General features: G+C 40.3%; 1 protein-coding gene across 2 annotated transcripts in view; it reads right to left on the bottom strand.

Moving 5' to 3' along the window:
• The window catches only part of WSCD1 (WSC domain containing 1), a 285,880-nt gene that overhangs the window by 73,798 nt on the left and 192,586 nt on the right, over nt 1–19,496 (bottom strand). The window lies entirely within an intron of this gene.

Below are 19,496 nucleotides of genomic sequence, written 5' to 3'. Positions count from 1 at the left end.
CACACTGACTGCAGCTTAGAAATTGTACAAGTTCTACTGAACTTGCACGATTTCATACCCGCATGTCAGTCAGACTTCGGGAGCCATTTCAGAGACGCCTGTGTGGGTTGCTGAAGTAGCACAGGAACTACTTTTGGGATTTGTTGTGGTGCTGCAAAGTCGGCATCACACTGATTCAGACGGTGCTATTGCCGGCAATAGCCGCTGATTTGACGTGACTTGAGATGCCAAATCGAATCAATGTGAACGTGGGATAAAGTTTTTGTAAAGGCAGAAGTTTTTTTTTATTCTAGTGCAATCTACGCGTTTAGATTGGCTGAGATACAGCAAACTCAGTTAGCCAGTCAGGAGAGAGAGGGGACTGGGGCGAACCGCAGCTCTGTGTCTGAATGGATACACTGAGCTGCAGCTTGATCCAGATGCCCCCATAGCAAACTGCATGCTGTGGGGGCACTCAACAGAAGGAAGGGTCCAGGAGCTCCAGCCAGGGACCCAAGAAGTAGAGGATACTGGGTGTCCTGTGCAAAACCACTGCACAGAGCAGGTAAGTGTAACATGTCTGTTATTTTAATATAAAAAAAAATTAGACTTTACAATCACTTTGAATTAAACCATACTATTCCTCTTGCTATTTTATCCAAATTTTCTGTGTACAGAGGCTGCTGTAGGCTCTTTAGTACTTCCTATATAGCAGCTGTGAAAACTCAGACTGGATGTCAGACTTTTGATAGTAACGTCGGTTCTAACACTGCTTTGATAATTGGATGGAAGTAGAAATATTTTTCAAGTTTTCAGTTTCAAAAGAAACGACATCTTTGGATTAATCTCCAAAAGAGTGGCATTCAGCAGTATGGATGACGCAAGAGGTAAATGTTAATTTTCTTCTTTACAAGGAAGCAATGTAATTTCCACAAACCTATAAGACTGATTTACAAAAGTCAGATAGCCTGCTTACTGTATATACTTGAGTATAAGCTAAGTTTTTCAGCACATTTTCTTGTGCTGAAAATGTCCCCCTTAGCTTATACTCGAGTCACCTTTTTGCGCCTGATCTCCTGGACTTTGGGGACCCGGTACCGGCCAGCTGTAGGTCCCCTGGACCCCATATTACATATGTAATCACATGTAGCCCCACTTTTCCTCTTCAAGTGTGCAAACTTTATTGTCCAGGGAACCTACGGCCGGGGAGCACCGATTTTTCAAAGCCGGGCACCCCTTCCATAGACTCCCATGTTAAACGTCAGTCTAGTCATGGGCACAGTGAGGCATGGGCACAGTGAGGCATGGGCACAGTGAGGCATGGACACAGTGAGGCATGGGCACAGTGAGGCATGGGCACAGTGAGGAATGGACACAGTGAGGCATGGACACAGTGAGGCATGCACATGGACACAGTGAGACAAAGTGAGGCACAGTGAGGCATGCAGATGGACACCCTAGGCTTATACTCGAGTCAATAAGTTTTTCCATTTTTTTGTGGTAAAATTAGGTGCCTTGGCTTATATTCGGGTCGGCTTATACTCGAGTATATACAGTATTTTTGCATAGGGATCTCTCCATAGCTTAGTAACTTAGGAGAATCTCCACAGACTTCCATCATCTAATCATATGCAAGCAAAAATACATTTTTTATTACTTTTCTTGCACATGATTGGGTATTCTTTGTTAAGTAAATTTTCTTCAACTCACTATAATTGAAAAAAGCAAAAAGATGTTAAAATGTACTCTTCAGTGGCACAGATCACATTTCAGTAAACTAGGGAAGGGTTAGAACCTATATCAAGTAATTTGCTCAAGGGGCTTATGGACAGTAATAAAAGCACAACATATTTACCCTTCTAAAGTCTATCCAAAGCTGCATATAGTTTCAGGTTAAATACAGACAACCTGATCAGTATTCTTAGGTTTATAGATTATTTGCATAAGCACTTCTAATGTACAGTATAATTATATTTGGCTCACTTGCATATACAGGATAAATGCAGCACTTGGTCAAAATCCAATTACTGCCTTGTATCTGTAGTAAATTCTGAAATATTTGGAGATGCCTCCAGCTCTCTGCATATACAGACATCAGGACTTGGCAAGAAGCTATGGGATTACCAACTGGGTGTCTCTGTTTCTTTCTCTGATTCTCTGACTTCAGAATCTGCAAATAAATTAAATATTTTTTAGTTTGTGATAGAGGTAAAATAGTCAAAATCTTTGTTAGGCTTTTTAACCCCTATTTCCTGTTGTGATGGTTGGAAATCCTACCAAAACAGCCGTCACTGAAACAGGAGGTGAGGGCGGAATCTCAGCAAAGACAACTGACTCAGGCTGGGTTCACGGCCGATCCTAGGGTCACAGATGCCTGGGTGCAGAAATATTTCTGGCGCCCCCACATGGGCGTGGTCATCTTACCAACTCCCCCCCTTTACAAATGTTTCTGAGGGCAATGACTCTGACACAGAGATTCTCCCCTAAGAAGTCTTTGTTACCCTGGGATTGTCTGCACACAGAGAGGGCTTCTGTTAGAGAGTCTGTTAGAAAGTGCCCCAGACATAGTACAGGAGATGGTCAGAGACTGTAGACATGATACAAGAGATGGCCAGACTGCAATCATAGTACAGGAGATGATCAGAGAGTGCAGACATATTACAGGAGACAGTCAGAGAGTGTAGACATATTACAGGAGTCAGAGACTGGAGATATAATACAGGAGATTGTCAGAGACTGCAGTTCCTATGGACATAAGTAGATAATGGCCGATCAGCCCTCTCACCTGATCCAGCGTTACAGCAACAACAGTTCTTCTGAGCAGGAGTCAGCTTACTCTGAATTGCCCATAGCGACTCCACTGGGTAGAGCCCAGATCTGTATTCTGGCAATGACTCCATTGCTTTCTCCACCAGGGATGGCACTAGGCTGTGTGGCTTTCCCTCTGGTGGAGCAGGACACCACCTATAGTCGCACCCTCAGTACAGACCCCCTCCACTAAGTATAGACCCCCTCCGTCAGTGCAGATTCCCCACTAAGTATAAACCCCTCCCTTAGTACAGACCCCCCTCCATCAGTATAGACCCCCTAGGACAAACCACCCCCTCCATTAGTACAGATCCCCCCAGGACAAACCACCCCCTCCATTAGTACAGATCCCCCCAGGACAAACCACCCCCCTCCATTAGTACAGACCCCGTCAGGACAAACCACCCCTCTCCATTAGTACAGACATCCCCAGGACAAACCACCCTCCCTCAATTAGTACAGACCCCCCCAGGACAACCACCCCCTCCATTAGTAAAGACTGCCCCAGAACAACCCCCCTCCATTATTACCGACCCCCAGGACAAACCAATCCCCCTCCATCAGTACATACCCCCCCAGGACATGCTGGTATGCTGAGGGGATTGGAAATATTGCAACCCATCCATCCAAATAAAAGGCATTGGAAGCAGTAGCTGCTTTTTTCTTCATTCACAAAGAGGGAAAAAATGTGTGGTGAGAACTACTGATAATGCAGGGGTCACAGTAGTGAGGTGAGAGGCTCATCTACAAGGGTGGAGGATTCACATTTCGTATTAAATGTCACAGTGGTGATTGAAGTGGATTCAAGTTGGATGTGGTTTTTTTTCATATGTTTTGAAATTGACTATTTTTTGCACAAATATTTTTTTTGCAATATTTTTTGCTATTTTATTGAGTTTAATTTATTGAAGGTTGCGCTACATAATTTGTGGTATATATTCAGTTTAATAAGGTTGGAATCACCTATGGGTGTTGGCTAACAACTTCTAAAATATGTATTTGTATTTTTGTTCAAGTAATATTGGATTGCGCAGATTGAAAATAAGTAAACATAAGTAGGGCTTTATTTTTGATGTGTCCTTCACTTAAAATAGCAGTGTACAAAATAAAAATATTAGAATGTCAGGAAGCAGGGAAATCCTGCACGTAAAAAGGCTGATTCAGACTTCCTAATTCCATACATACATTTTGTACCACAAGATGTGCAAGGAACACTTAAGAGTGTGTTTACTTAATAATGGTGTATCTCACACATCAGGAAATATTTATCAGTTTAGTATTTCTTGCAGCTGTTTAATACAAAGAATCAAAAACAAGGATTCAGCAATAACAGCAGTGGAGCAAGAGGAGATGATGTACCTTTCTAAAAATGTTGAACATTTTTAGATATAATGAAAAATAAAATAATATAAATGTCCAAGGCCTCATGAGGCTACAGTGCTTGTGATGGTGTTAAATGCACGAAGTGGAGGGTCTTCTGGATTCATCTGCAACTTCTACAAATGGATAGACATGTGCATTAATTTTCGTCCGAATGCATTTTCGTCCAAATTTCGGGTATTTTTGTTATCGTTTTAACAAACAAAAACGAACACGTATAATCCGAAATCCGAAAGATCCAACATAAAAAATGCTTTATTTTCGTTTTCGTTGCTACAACAGTTATAGATATACAGGGTGGGCCATTTATATGGATACACCTTAATAAAATGGGAATGGTTGGTGATATTAACTTCCTGTTTGTGGCACATTAGTATATGTGCTTGGTTTTAATGTAACTTTATTCTTTCATGAGTTATTTACAAGTTTCTGACCACTTATAAAATGTGTTCAATGTGCCCTCCAGTGACATGCGGCGAGTGCTACGCTGTGGGCTCTTGGTGCTGGATACGCCTATAGTGGAGCATTAAAATAGCGGTAAAATTGCGGTAAAATAGCAGTGTTTTACCGCGATTTTAACGCTCTGCTATAGGCGTATCCAGTGTGAAAGGGGTCTAATGAAGAAACATCAGTGGCTGTCCTAGCTTCATTCACCAAGAGCCCACGGCATAGCACTCGCCGCATGTCACTGGAGAGCACATTGAACACATTTTATAAGTGGTCAGAAACTTGTAAATAACTCATGAAAGAATAAAGTTACATTAAAACCAAGCACACCATTGTATTTCTTGTGAAATTCCCAATAAGTTTGATGTGTCACATGACCCTATTCCTATTGAAAAACCAAAAGTTGGATTCAAAATGGCCAACTTCAAAATGGCCGCCATGGTCACCACCCATCTTAAAAAGTTTCCCCCCTCACATATACTAATGTGCCACAAACAGGAAGTTAATATCACCAACCATTCCCATTTTATTAAGGTGTATCCATATAAATGGCCCACCCTGTATGTAGGAGATTCAACATGACGTTGACAATAGCAATCTGTGTCTATCGTCGAAGATTCATCGAAGCAGCAAAAAACATACAAACGTCGAATCTGTCATTGAAGGCTTATGGTGTCTGTCAAAAGTTCTAAGAAGATTCAACAAGCAGCTAAACTGTACGACGCCGCAATCGTACCTTTCCAATCAAATGCTCGGCCCATAGGCTAGAGAAGAATTCGAATGTTGGTTGACTAGTAGTAATAATTTATAAATATAATTATTACTAGTGTCATACAACATTAGAATTCTTTTATAGCTTGAAGGCGAAACATTCGACCGGAAATGTACGAATGCGGCGTTGTACAGTTTAGCTGCTCTGTCGAATCTTCTTAGAACATTCGACAGACACCATAAGCCTTCAATGACGGATTCAGCTTTAATTAATTCTGATTTTCGGACGAATGCAATTTTTAACAAAACAAAATAAATAAAAACGAATTTCGAGAGTAACTAAATAAATGTATTTTTCGGACGAAAACTAAATTCCGAAAGAAAATATTTCAGTGTGCACATGTCTACAATTGGACTATTTTTTATTAACACTGTTTGAACAATATTTATGTTTAGTGCAATACTGTTTTTGTATAAGTCCCATTGATGCCAATTAGGATACAGAAGCTTCACGGATGCAGCTGCTGCTCCCAATTTGACATCCATGTGGGTACGGGACCTGCATCCATACGGATGTTAAATTGGGAGCAGTAACAATGTCTGTGCAGCCATTGCATTTCAATAGACATGAATTGAACAACCTGTACGTGGATACAAAGAACTCATGACAAAACACAGTCCTCACATTCAGGTATGCTTATGTACACCCATGTGAATGAGGCCTTAGTCATTAGCCCAGGTGTTATGAGCTGCTATAACCATGCAACCACTTTGATATGTATTCAATGACAGAATTACATATACACAAAATTCAGAACTACTTTAACGGATAAGTTCACTTTTACATAAATAATAAATATATGCATTTTTTTTTATAGGAGCCTTTAAAGCATTGCAGACACAGTCAGCAGATTGTGGGTGTAATGCTCACAGTCCTGGTGACTGTGCTGCTGTCTGCCCATACCTTCCATATGGGCATGAAGTAACTGAATGACAGGAAGCTCAATGAAATACCTAGAGCGCTCATCAGTACCCTGGTAGTTCATTGAGAACTACAAGCTAATAGCCGCAAAGGCTGTCCGTACTTGTAGTTTTCATATTTACAGAACTCTGTGAATGAATGAAGCAGCCAGATGGGCTGAGCCTCGCAAGACCGTGTTTTTTTAGATTACGGTGGGGGGGGGGAGAAGATCCCCCACTCACTGTCAAAACAGGAGATGGGGGGGAGTGCATCTGTAACATGTTACACCTTGGGTGTAACACGTGTCATGTTACAAAAGGTGCACTTATTCTTTAAGCAAAATGATCTTGCAGTACAGCTGTCAAAAACTCAGGTAATTAAAGCAGGCCATACACGGTTGAATTTCGAACAAATTTTTTTTTCAAAATCAGAAAGTTTTTTTTTTTGTGATCCGATTATACCACCATTGATTTTCGAAATTCGGCCGACAAAACCTTCATGTTGGGAATATTCGTTTCTCTCCGGGAATATTTGTTTCTCTCCGGGAATATTCTTTTCTTGCACATGCGCATTTTTTTTCTATTACATTTCTCGCACGATTCTCCCATCATTGATCAGAAAATCGTTTGTTTTTCTCAAATTTGTTTGCCGCACGAAAATCGGCTGTTGCTGCAGCCCACTAACGGTGCGAAATTGGTACGAAAATTCTTTGATACGATTTTCGACAAAGCATATGATAAAAAAATGCATAAGCAGAGATTACCATTAGTGAAAACTTCATGCTAAAATGATCAGGAGATCAAAATATGAATGCTACAATCACCTGAGAGAAACCCAAGACGTTATCTTCTTTAATAAACATGAACCAGAAGAGAGGCCTGGGAAGTGCAGTTGAGCTGTGCTTATCACTGCGTTATTGAGCTTCACTATGTACTGTAGGTGGCTTTAGATTTAAAGGAATAAAAGGTTATATTTCATGTAGTCATTTTGTTTTTTATCATTTATTATCTTTTTTTTAGGGCCTAAATATACAGTAGATGCTCCAACCATGCAATGAGAAAAAAATTGTTTTGCATATGAATAAAAAAAATGAATTTTCTTTCTCATTTTTGTCTAAAAAAAACCCCTTGCAAATTGACAGGAAATGAAATGTAAAACATATACTTTGATATGCAGCTCCATCACCAGAGAATACTGCATGATTAGCAGATGGTGATATGCATCTTAATAAGAAAGCCACTAAGTGCATCAAACGCCTGGAAAAAAAAACTTGCTTTTAAACTGGCTACATGAACAAAGCAGGAAAGTGTTTAATAAAAAAGCGTAATAAACAACCTTCAAAATATTGCTGTATGCGAAGCATGTGAAGCTTGTGACCAGTATAAAGATATATAGATGTGAAATGTGAAATATTGGTTCTATTCTGTTTTTTGCAGATTTCACCAAAGACATCATTAGGCAATAAAACATGTAACTATTTAGCAGGTAATTATAAATAAATATTTTTATTGATAAGGAATTTCAGCTGCATGTAGAGTACTGTATGTTATTCACAAGTGTTCTGTCAATTAGGATGGACTCCATTTAACCATCCACACATATATCCAAAAAAGTCATCAAAGCCCCACAAATCTGCTTGGGTGCCTTTATTTTAAAGCAGAACTAATCTTTCTTAATCATTATTAACTATTTTAATTCTTATGCTGCTAGCATTAGTAAATAGATAGGAAGTTATATTTACAAGTTTTTTTTTTGTTTTGTTTTTTGCATTAGCTACATTCTTCTTCTTTTTTTTACATCAGTTACTTCCTGGTTTCTTGCTTAGGCCAAAATGATGTCATACATCCCGGGAGTCTTCATTGGCTTTTTTTTCTCTTTCATTTGGAAGAGGGGCTTTTTCAGCTAAGTACACCCTTTTGCCTTTAAGTCTGAGCTAAGGGCAAACGGATTCTAGGAAATAAACACTACAAGAATCATTTGCCCTTACTCAAGATGGCCAGTGGTTACAAATGTTAGGGGATGTTTTTCAAAGTGATTTGTCAACAAAATAAAGCATGGAGACATGGATGGGTGAGCTTGCTATAAATACTAAAACATGAATTAAATGGTGTTTTCAGTTAGTGGTTTCTCAGATATTGTTTAGTTATTCTTTAATAGCATCATATTCAATAGATGAATCGTACAAGAATGCCATTTCTTTTGTACGATTATGAAGATATTTAAATACAATTTCAGATATACTGTATGTTGTTGCAATATATTATCTATCTATCTATCTATCTCATCTATTATTATAGCTATGAATACATAGATCATACATGGATTCATAGATCAGTCCTGACATTTTTTATTCTTTTGTAGCACAACTTTCCAGGAGCCTGGTGGGGACCCTCAGAGGCAGAGAGGGCTGAAATACTTCTTCAGGGTGACAGTTATAGGCATAGTGGGTGATGAACAAGAAAGAAAGTTGGGCACCAGTTACTTCTATGCTTAAACAAGAGAGACGTTTTTTTCTCAAACCGGACACATGTGGGAGAGAGGGGATAGGGCACAGGACACCCTTAGAAATGCAAACAAGCAGATTGGCAGACTCTTTAGACAAAAATAGGTAGACAGCAGTACAGGAAAAGAGCCTTTAAGCTGAACCAGCACATCTGTACTTTGAGGATAGGCTGTCTCCATTGGTAACTGAGCTTTACTCACTATAGCATACTGAATTCTCTTAGATAAGTTCTCTCTTGAAGCTCTCCCAGCCACCTCATGGATTCCCGATCCATGAAGAGTCACCTCTGGTGCTTCCAGGCGAACACCTGGATAGACCTCAGGCTTCAGGTCTAGCAGCCAGGAGATGTTTTACACACATCCACCCAAGCCACAGCCCTGGACAGGAAGACTAACCATCACCTGACTTCTCCCAAATAAATACCTCCTCCCAGCATTCAAAGCTGTCAGTCTGATTGGCTGAGAAAGGTATGTTTATCCATAACCTGAACTCACTGTAGCTCATTACACTAATGTCAAAATCAACAGCACCGTGGAGCTGCGGTGGCTCAACGCGATTGGCACTGCGCTGACAAGCCATTCACCTCTGCAGCTAGGGGTTCGGATCCCGGTCTCGGCTACATGTGAATTGAGTTTGGTGGTCTCAGCCCGGCTCCCGGTGGGTGTGCAATGCGAGGTAAGCCTGCGCTTAGTATGCCCACCCCCCTCCCACAAAAACTACCACACTTACACACACTCGAAATTGGGTTAACATCACGCACTTTGACCACGCGGTCTCTAAAAAAGAGAGGCGAAGGACTAACGGGGCTGGTTGAGCGGGCTAATCCTCTCACTCCCTTATAGGGAGTCCCTCTGCCCCGTTGGGCTTCAAAGCGGAGCAGGTAGGGCGGGCTGTGTGGGAGGACCCCCTCACACACCTGCCATTGCCACCCGGGGCATGGAGAAAGGTGGCAGATTGCCTCTGGGGGAGGCCTGCCTACTCCCAACTCCTGCAGTCTGGCTCCTCTCTCGAGTACATGCACAAAATACACTTTAAAAAAAAAAAAAATCAACAGCACCACCTACAGATAAAAGGTAGAAACCACTGCTAAACGGGATTAGGAAGGAAGCCATTTAACCTCTAAACACTACAAATTACCCAGGCTGGCTACCACCCAGCATAACTAAATTTAACTGTAGCTCTATTCTAGGATGAGGGTGCTACACTTTTAGATATGAATCCCCTTTTTTTCTCACCCTACGTATCTGCCTTAGGCCTCGTACACACGATAGGTTAACCAGAGGACAACGATCTGAAGGACCATTTTCATCGGTCCAAACCGATCGTGTGTAGGCCCCATAGGTTATTTAACCTTAGGTTAAAAAAATGGCAACTTGCTTTAAAATTTAACCGATGGATTGCTAACCGATAGGTCAAAACCGATCGTTAGTACGCACAACCATCGGTTAAAAATCCACGCATGCTCAGAATCAAGTCGACGCATGCTTGGAAGCATTGAACTTCGTTTTTTTCAGCACGTCGTTGTGTTTTAGGTCACCGCGTTCTGACACGATCAGTTTTTTAACTGATGGTGTGTACGCACGACGGACCATCAGTCAGCTTCATAGGTTAACCTAGGACAACGGTCCTTCAGACCGTTGTCCTCTGGTTAACCTATTGTGTGTATGAGGCCTTAGGCCTCGTACACACGATAGGATAGCCAGAGGACAACGGTCTGAAGGACCGTTTTCATCAGTCCAAACCGATCGTGTGTAGGCCCCATAGGTTATTTAACCTTAGGTTAAAAAAATGAGAACTTGCTTTAAAATTTAACCTATGGACTGGTAACCGATAGGTCAAAACCGATCGTTAGTATGCAAAAGCATCGGTTAAAAACCCGCGCATGTTCAGAATCAAGTCGACGCATGCTTGGAAGCATTGAACTTCGGTTTTTTAAGCACATCATTGTGTTTTACGTCACCGCGTTCTGACATAATCGTTTTTTTAACTGATGGTGTGTACGCACGACGGACCATCAGTCAGCTTCATAGGTTAACCTAAAACAACGGTCCTTCAGACCGTTGTCCTCTGGCTATCCAATCGTGTGTATGAGGCCTTACTGTTCCTCACTCTCAATGCAAACTTATTAGTCAGGTCTGACTGGCTGAAGACAATACATTCCTTGTATGCTTGACATTAACATCAGTGTTGTTGAATAACTGATTGTTGAGTGATTGAAGATATGAATAGAGGGAAATATACAAATCTGTGTAAGAAATACAATAAAAGAAATATGCAACAAAGTGAATATTATGTCAAGAATTGCTGTGGAGTGTGCATTAAGATTATAAGTTATACATGCCAGTGAAATTAACTTTAGCTATGTATATATATAATAACACGTTGTCTAATAATTTGCTTTTTTTTACTTGTTAGAATAGCTTTTTTTTCTCAGCATTTCCTTTTACAATCTGTCACATATAATAAGCTACGTAATGATCTATGTAACAAGTTCACTTGACTTTTTCAGTTGACATAATGGATCAAGCCAGTAATAGTGACTGTACCTGGTAAATTGCCTCTGTCAGTGGACAACACTAATTAACACATATCACATTTGCACTGCATGACTGAGATTTATGGTGTTGAGACCATTAACTAGCTGTGTTCTATAAACATTTAACTAGAGCACAGCTGCAAGTCTACTGAACTCTGTATTTGATTTTAGTATTCTTCGGTCATTCTGTTTGCATGAAAGATGTAATTGTTCAATAAATCAATGACGTTAGCTCATTGAAGGGGTTTTCTGCGCCATAAGCTGAGGGGGTTGCCATTTGGTTGTCATGCCTTATAATAATAGCCAATAATTATTACATGAGGGTAATAAAAGGAATTGTTTTCTTTGCCATTTCAAGGTTGTTGTTGTTGTTGTTGTTTTTTGAAGATCTTTATTTGCTATAGTGACCATGGTCAATTGCTGTCTTACTCTATATTACACAGTTTGTAGCTGACACATAGCAAAGAGATACTGAAGTAGCACTGAGAAAATTTGAAGGGCCACTCTATACAAGAGGATATGTTAATATCTTGTAGTAGAGTAGCAAAAGGTTTTAACCTAGCCTTATGGTCTATTAGCTGCCTTCTCTTCTAAATAAATCACGATCTGTATAGATCAGATAAAGAGGTTTTAATATAATTTGAAAACAACTTTGCAATGTATGGGACCAGCAAGGCTAACATCAGTGCAACATTGCTATATTGTTGAGTACTGTGGCCATACTGCACTGGATTCCAATTTCAATTCTCTTCTAAATATATCATGAAACAGTTTACGTTTTCACCATCCGCATAGATCGAGTAAAGAAGTTTTAAATATAGCTTTTCATCAACTATGCAATGTATAGGACCAGTAAAACTACCCCCTAATGGATAAAATCTATGCAGCATGGTTGCTATAATGTCAAGTACTGTGGCCCTACAGCTTTAATTCTATAGAAATGCTATCTGTAGTTTGGCTTCCTAAATTAGCTTGATAGGGTCACAGCCCACAAATGAGATTATATGAGTAGATTCATTGGTTTCTACCTAATTTGCCCTTAAAACCTCATACTGCATGTATCATTTAGAGGTTGATTTGAATGGTTCAAAGAACTCGGTAAATTGCTGAGTGATATGTCAAGGTTACAGTATACATTGGAAAATTAAAAGAAAATAAAACAAGCAGAAAGCATGGAAAATGTAGTCATTATTGTGACCATCAGTGATTATCAGAACCGTACAGGTTTTCAGTCATTGTAGAACCATTTCTGTTGCTGCACACATGCCTTGAAAAAATCAGTTTAGAATATACAGGTCTTTTAAAACTTGATATGTGCTTATGACAACATCTGCATGTTTATGAGCACATTTGAGAAAACATAGGGCCCCCTAAGCATGTGATTTGTTTTAGCTAAGAAGATCTCATCTATTGTTGTTTCAGCAGCTGATCTGTCTTCCTACCATTATGCTTCCAGTATAAATAATAAGACCCCTTTTCACACTGAGGCACTTTGCAGGTGCTATAACGTTACAAATAGTGCCTGCAAAGCACCCTGAAAGAGCCGCTGCTGTCTCTCCAGTGTGAAAGCCAAGGACTAGCAGCATCTTTGGAGCGGTGAAATAGTTGTGTGTATACTGCTCCTCCAGCGCTCCTGCCTATTGAAATTAATGGGCACCGCGGCTATACCGCCAGGAAAGCGCTGCCGCAGTACCCCGCTAGCGGCGGAATAGCTCTGCAAAATTGACGTTAAAGTGCTGCTAAAAATAGCATTTTAAAATTATAATTTTTTGTTCAAAATAGCCAAAAAATGAAAAATGCCTGTAAACAAGTTACCGTGTTTAGTCGCGAGTTTAGAAGGGTTTGGCATTTGAAATGCCTCTAAACTCAGCTTCTGAACCCATTTTTTGCATTCCAAAAAAATCCTCTAAACTCAACTGCCTAGAAACGACTGTAAACGACCCTGTGTACATGTACTGATGAGATAACATAGAGGAGAGTTCTGGAGCAGTTGAAAAAAATGCCCAACTGCTCCTAAATGTCCATTTAGCAGCAGCAGTGTACATGAGGCCATAGAGAGTTTTTATTTTCAAAAATGCTTAATACAACTGAAATTGCCACCTCTGTGTTTGTATTTAAAAAATGTACTTCAATCTTATATAGCTTTCATTACCTCAAAGTTTTGCACAGGTTTTGATATATATTAATGTTCTGTAATGGGTTAACATGCTTTTTAATGTAGACTTCATACACTGATTCTGAGGGTCTTTTGATAACCTTTACAATGAGGACTGACAATGAGGGTGAAACAATTATAGCTATATTCACACAGTAGATGGTTAAATGCACATGTAAGAATTGTGTGTATATATATATATATATATATATATATATATATATATATATATATATATATATATATATATATAAAACAAAAAACAATACTTACATGTTAGCCAAAGTGAACGCATTCTCGCTTTCATTCAGTGAGCTCTTTTCACAGAAGTAGGTCATTATAAGAATACAAGAATATAATATATCATATTTTCTACTGCTCAAACAGCAAAGATCATTTTATTCGTTCAGACTATTTTAAGATGATTTTATAGCAAGGGAATTCTCACTTTTTTCTAAACTGCACTCTTGACAAATTGTTGTACATGACAGACATATTTCAGAATGAACCAAGCTTTAAGCAAAGTAATGAATAGCTCCAATAAAGGCTGTTGAGTGAACATGGAGTGTGCTATATAATTATCACTTCTGTGTTTTACCTGATCACTTCAAGTTGTCACTGATCCAATTTGAACTCCACTCAGACCTTTGTAGTTTTAGTCAGAACCCAGAAAGGTTAGAATCTATGTCAAGTTTCTGTTATTGTCTGAAAAGCAATTGGGTATATTTCTTCTCACTTCCTATGTAGGCACCTAGACTGGATCCCTTCACTGGTTGACGGTAAAAGACAGAATCTCTTTCAAGGCACTCTGTCTAATGCATAAGTGTATTCAAGGAAACGCCCCCCAATATCTATGCGAAAAAATAAAAGCTCATAACCTCAGTCGCATTCTGCGATCCACCAATCAAAACCTTGTCCAGATACCCAAAGCCAGATACAAATCCAAAGGAGATCGAAGGTTTGCAGTCCAGGGACCTCGACTGTGGAACGCCCTACCAACCACCATCCGATTGGAGTTGGACCACTTGGCCTTCAGGAGAAAGATTAAAACCCATCTCTTCTAAGGTCAAAGGGTTTCACGGAGTGGATACAGCGCCCAGAGGCGATTCGGTTCGCATGTGCTGCACTATATACGTTTTTTCACTCACTCACTCACTGGAAGAGAGCAAGGGTTTTCCAACTGAAACAACAAAACACCTTTTTAGAAGAATTTGACAGATTTTTACTGCTACCAGTGTCCCTGTTGGAAATACCCCTCTGACTTTGTATGTGGCCACTGGCACAGTAAGTGACAGAAAATATCCTCAGTGATGAGAAAGATAGCGACATCAAACAGTGGAATCTCACCTTCTGCCATTGTAAGCTTTTTAGCTGGATCTCCATTTAAAGTCTGTAACAAGCATGTCCAGGTTTCACTTGTATTGCAGTTTCTACTGCCTGGTGGAGTGTTAAGTGAGTGCTGGAAATTAGCCCCAGGTTTCTAAGAGAATGAATCAGCACTGGAGAGGGAAAAAACAAGTATAGGAAATACCAGGGTTCCCGAGGGTGGTGGGGTATGCATATACAAGACACCCTGTTCAGCACTCTTCACTGAAACCTTAGAAATGGAATAGCTCTTCTAGCACAGACCAGCTGACAGCAAATGTTATTGGCATAGCACACATGTATAATAACACTTTTTTTATATTCTTGTGCTAAATTGGTGATATCAATTCTACCTTACATACAACTTTTTCAATGGTAAAGATGAAAAAAATACTCTTCTGTGAAAAGAAATACATATATTTCCAGCTTCACATCCACTACTTAAAGTGGAGGTTCACCCTAAAAACAAGTACAGGCATACCCCAGTTTTAAGTACACAATGGGGTTTATTTACTAAAGCTGGAAAGTGCAAAATCAGGCTCCGTTCTGCATAGAAACCAATGAGCTTCCAGGTTTTATTACCAAAGCTCAATTGAACAAGCTGGGGTTAGAAGCTCATTGGTTTTTATGCAGAAGTGAGCCTGGTTTTGCACTTTCCAGCGATAGTAAATAAACCCCATTGTGTACTTAAAACTGGGGTATGCCTGTATATAAAATTCAATCCAGCATACTGCCTACATGTACAGTATGCTGTTTTCTTTTTTTTCGGTTTACATACCGTAGTATAGGTATTTCCCCCCCCCCCCCCGGCTTCTGGGTAGTGAATCCCGCGGGAGTGGGCGTTCCTATTCAGAGACTAAGTGATTGACGTATGACAAAAGCTTCACCCCCGGCGCATAATGTGCGTCACCAGTTTCCGAAAGAAGCCGAACGTCGAGTCGGCTCTATACGGCTCTATACGGCGCCTGCGCACCGACGTTCGGCTTATTTCGGAAACTGGTGATGCGCCTTTTGCGCCGGGGGGTGAAGCTTTTGTCATATGTCAATCACTTAGTCTCTGAATAGGAACGCCCACTCCCGCGGGATTCACTACCCAGAAGCCGGGGGAAAAATACCTATACTACGGTATGTAAACCGAAAAAAAAAAAACAGCATACTGTACATGTCGGCAGTATGCTGGATTGAATGGTATATACTTGTTTTTAGGGTGAACCTCCACTTTATTAGCCATGTAATTTATTTTTTATTAAATTGTTTGCCTCCTCTGTTTTTCCCTCTCACTTCCGCTTGTTTGAAACAACAAGCAGTGCACATGAGTTGCACTCCTGTGCAATGCTCTATTTATACTATGCAACCCATAGTTTATTGTACATAGTCCATTGTCCATCTTGAGAGATACCAATAGAGGGTGGCTATGTTCCGACATACAATGGAACCATGAAGAATGAATTCCTGCTAACAGAAATTCAGATCACATCAGCAAAATATACATTTAGGGATTTGAAGGAGACTGAGAGCAAATGACGATGGTTTCCAATACATGACTAGGTTTTAACTGAATTGCTGAATTGTGAACATCATTTTATCACAAGTGCACATGTATTGGGTGTATACTGTCTAGTTATCACAATACAGAAAGCCAAGCCTGGTAAAAGAACCATTTGTTTGATTTAGATTTCCATAGCTGATTAACATATCTTCTCTGAAATTAGATAAGAACCTATAGGCAGCTATATAGTGCATAGACATGCATGTTTGACTGATATGATTTGGCATCATTGATCATCAACCAATCTAAAGAACATCTGTTTGGTATTTTTATCTACCCATTGTTTATGGTTCGAAAGCTTAGCACACACGTTCTGAAAATTGGACAAAAAATACAGCTTTTGAAGCGATCACTATAATCTCATTGTTAGTACAAAGCTTTCGAGAGCTGATAATGACAGATCATCCAAAATTATCAGAAGGGACAAACACAAACATTTTTCTCCTATGATATCAGATCATACGATTTTCATTTAGACAGTACAATACACATCCAAAAAAAATCAAGAGGAAGACCACGCATGCTTGGAAACGAACAGATACATTACAATCCAATCCAACACATTACATCACTTCCTAAGATGTATTCTGTTGTACGGGAATTTTCGTAAGCTGAGTAAACTCTTCCTTTTTACAATGAGACTACCATGCACTACCGTTTGTACGAGGCTTTAGTCTTTACAAAAACATTAAAAAAGAGTCTTCCAAACCTGTTTATGAGATTGGGACAAGATCTTACAGTACTGGATATACTAGAAATGCCTATCATCTTATCCACTGACACATCTATGAAGACTTTTAGTCATATGTTAGCTTGCATTGTAGTTGTGTTTTAACAAATTCAACACAACAATAAAATATCATAAAGAAGTAAAGATGGCCAACATTAGAACATTAATTTCAGAGACACATTTAGGGGTAGATTCACAAAGGAGATACAACGGTGTATCTCCAGATACGCCGTCGTATCTCTGAGTCTGGCCAGTCGTATCTATGTGCCTGATTCATAGAATCAGTTACGCATAGATTTCTATTAGATCCGACCGGCGTAAGTCTCTTACGCCGTCGGATCTTAACTGCATATTTACGCTGGCCGCTAGGGGCGTGTACAATCTGCGCCGTCGTATATTTAAGCATATTCTCAAACTGAGATACGCTTAAATGTTGCTAAGATACGAGCGGCGTAAGTCTTCCTACCTTGTCGTATCTTAGCTGTCTATTTACGCTGGCCGCTAGGGGCGTGTACGCTGATTTACGCCTAGAATATGTAAATCAGCTAGATACGCAAATTCACGAACGTACGCCCGGCCGACGCAGTACAATTACGCCGTTTACGTTAGTCTTTTCCTGGCGTAAAGTTACCCCTGCTATATGAGGCGTATATGCGGCGTACCAATGTTAAGTATGGGCGTCGTTCCCGCGACGAAATTTGAAAAATTTACGTCGTTTGTGTAAGTCGTCCATGAATGGGGCTGGACGTCATTTCCGTTCACGTCGAAACCAATACGACGTACTTTGGAGCAATGCACACTGGGAAATTCCATGGACGGCGCATCATGGTTAATTTACATAATACACGCCCACCTCTTCACAGTTTGAATTAGGCGGGCTTACGCCGGCCAATTTACGATACGCCGCCGCAACTTTCTTTTGAGAATATGGCACTTGCCTGTAAAAGTTGCGGAGGCGTAACGTAAATAGGATGTGTTACGCCCGCACAAACATACGCCATTCTACGTGAATCTATCCCTTAGTGCCCAACTTACTAAATATTCACCAATAACACACAATTTCCTCAGAAAAGACAACAAAACTCATGCCATCTAAATTAATTTACAATATATTATATTTTTGCATGTATTATACTGGAAACCTGTGCTGAGAGTAATAATTAACTACTATTCCTGGCAACCTTCTAAAAATGCTAGTTGTTCTGCTGCTTATGACTTGGAACATACATGCAAAACAGAAAAGTCAGAAAACCCAATCTGCAGAACTTTTCCAAGCTAGCGCATAAATTTATTAAATGCTTTGAATCAGCATGATAGTAGGATAAGAACCAGCATTTTCAAAGGAATGGGTCAGCCATGGCAGTCTTTATACTTCCCCAGTAGGAGTTTACTTTAAAGTGAACATGACCTTTCTAAATTGACAACAGTGCTGAAGTATAGGTACCTGGTGCTGCCTGCAGGTAACTGCCCTAATCTTCAAAATAATCTCTTTGACACCGTGTACCCACCTGGATCCTAGTCCTAAAACTGTATTCTGAGCTAACTTTTGCCTAAAATTAAAATGTAAGGGCCAGATTCACAAAAGGGATACAACGGTGTTTCTCCTGATACGCTGTCGTATCCCTGTTTCTATCTATGCGACTGATTCATAGAATCAGTTACGCATAGATAGCCATAAGATCCGACAGGTGTAATTGTTTTACACTGTCGGATCTTAAGATGCAATACCGCGGCCGCCGCTGGGGGGAGTTTGCGTCGTAAACCAGCGTCGGGTATGCAAATTAGGAGTTACGGCGATTCCCGACGGTTTTTCGCGTTCGCTACGTCGCCGATAGTCTAGTTTCCCGTCGCAAAGTTAGTTCTTTTTTTTGGTGCCTTAACTTTACACAGCAATCGTATTGCTGTCTAAAGTATGGCCGTCGTTCCCGCGTCGAAATTTAAAAAATAACGTTGTTTGCGGAAGCCGTCTGGGAATACGGAATTACGCTACGCGCATCGCCGTTCGAAAAAATGACGTCACGGCGTGCAAAGCACGGTGGGAGTTCGGAAACTGAGCATGCGCGGTAGGTCCGGCGCAGGAGCACGCCTAATTTAAATGGCACACGCCCATTCAAATTGGCCCGCCTTGCGCCGGAGGCCGCCGGCGTAGGTTTTCATCGCAAGTGCTTGGTGAATCAGGCACTTGCGATGAAAAATTGGGGCGGTGTAACGTATCTACGATACGTTACGCCGCCGCTCATCTATGTGAATCTGGCCCTAAGTTCCCCTTTTCACAAAAAATAAATTAATTAAAGAAATACCTTACACCCTCCTCACCCCCTGGTTCCTAGCTGCATTTTCTTAACTGTCAAATGGTAGCACTACAGTATCAG

Source organism: Rana temporaria, chromosome 2, assembly GCF_905171775.1.
Source record: "Rana temporaria chromosome 2, aRanTem1.1, whole genome shotgun sequence".
Taxonomy (NCBI): Eukaryota; Metazoa; Chordata; class Amphibia; order Anura; family Ranidae; genus Rana; species Rana temporaria.
Note: the sequence above shows the minus strand (reverse complement) of the source record. Positions and strands in the feature narration are given on the sequence as shown.